The sequence below is a fragment of the Carlito syrichta genome, unplaced genomic scaffold (assembly GCF_000164805.1).
Source record: "Carlito syrichta isolate Samal-C Ts95f unplaced genomic scaffold, Tarsius_syrichta-2.0.1 Scaffold301762, whole genome shotgun sequence".
Classification (NCBI taxonomy): domain Eukaryota; kingdom Metazoa; phylum Chordata; class Mammalia; order Primates; family Tarsiidae; genus Carlito; species Carlito syrichta.
In genome coordinates this window covers 157,060-158,862 of record NW_007245858.1, presented here as the reverse complement: position 1 = coordinate 158,862, position 1,803 = coordinate 157,060, and positions in this window count along the sequence as shown.

Sequence of the window (1,803 nt, the reverse complement as noted above, 5' to 3'; positions counted from 1 at the left end):
ACTTTATCTTCAGATTTAATTTTGTTTTCCTTGGGAACAAATAAGGAGTTCATGTAATATAATGTGAGTCAGTCTAGTATAATGACTAAGAGCACAAAGAGTGAACTCTGGAGCCAGATTAGGGCTTAATTATTTACAAGAGAAAAAAAAAGGCAGAGGAGTTGCAGTTAAATGCTGTCTGACTCAGGCTGCATAGCCATATTCCTCTCATGGCTCAGAATAATTTAAAGTTTTAACAGCTTTGAGTTTGAAATATTTAATTTCATGACATCTATTTATTTATGTATAAACGCTTATAATGTCTCTAGAAACTACAGAAAGTAATAGTTTTCTTTGTTGAGATTTGAGTGACTAGGGACAGGGAAAGACAGAAACTGAACTCTTCTTCCCGCATAATATGAGTTTTTGTACCATGTGTATTTGCCACCTATTTGTTTAATAATAAAACAAAATGACAAGAAATATTTTCTGGATAGAAAAAAAATTTTTTTTAATGAGACAATTACATAAATAGTAAGTAACAAAGTATCAACCACAGTACAAATCAGATTTGTATGGTATTCTTTATGACTCCTCAGATACTAATGACAGAGGCAATTTTTTTATTGGAAAATAAATGCACCCACAATGATAACTGGTAGTGATTCAAAGCTATAATGTATTGTTTGGGGGGAGAAGAAACATGAATGTTTGAAAGTGACAAAAGAGAAAAAGATATTAAATTGCAGCTAGTTAAATTGCAATCTGAAGGCATATGTAGGGACAATACCTGGAGTTGCCAGCTGGATACTTTTAGAGCTTCTAGAACCAAGCGGATGTGAGTACAGCTCTGATGTATCCTCCCTCCCCCCAAAAGTGACATCACAACAGAAATAAAACTGTGAAATTTTTAAATTTTGTGCTTTGAATAGATATTTTGTGTTGTTGACAGCCTAACAGAACATCCCTTTATGGATAACCCTGCTAGAAGATAAATAATAAATTCAACCACTCTTTTATGAGAGAAACATCTGTCAGCTGGAGGAAACTACTACTTTCACAATTCTAAAGAGCCTCATGACAATCTAATTAACAATCAGTCAAGGTCAGGTTCAGGAATCCATCTAACTTTATTTATTTATTTACTTTTTGAGTCAGAGTCTCACTCTGCGGCCCAGGCTGGAGCACAGTGGCATGTTCACAGCCACTGTGCCCTTGACTTGCTGAACTCAGGTGATCCTTCCACCTCAACCTTCCAAAACCACAGGTACGTACCATCACACTCAGCTAATTTTTTTTTTTTAATTGTAGAGATGAGGTCTTGCCAAGTTTCGCTGGCTGGTCTTGAAGGGCTCAGGCAATCCTTTCCCCTCGGCCCCCAAAGTGTTGGGATTACAGTTATGAGTCACCATGCCCGGCTAGGAATCCATCTGACTTTAAATGAAGGAGTGACCCTATCAGCCACAAGGGGGATAATAAATAAAGGTCAATAAACAAAGATGAAGAAAAAAATTAGGGAAAAAAATTAAGCCCATTTCAAACACAGAGTTGGAGACATTAACTAATGATTGATGCAAAAAAAGTCAATGTTTTCAAATTTGCAGTAATCTGTACATTTTGAATTTGATGGTGTACAGGCCAAGGAAAAAACTTCCCCTTTGTCCTCTAAAGGTTCCTCACAGTAGCAGCCCTCAGAGAGAATAGATGATAAATGCTTCTTTTGGACCCATAAACGTGTCAGACTCTCAATTCACATTTCCTAGATCCAGACAAAGAAGGGCCTTGGAGAAAGCCTAGCGGCATCAATCAGATTTTCTCTGTAGA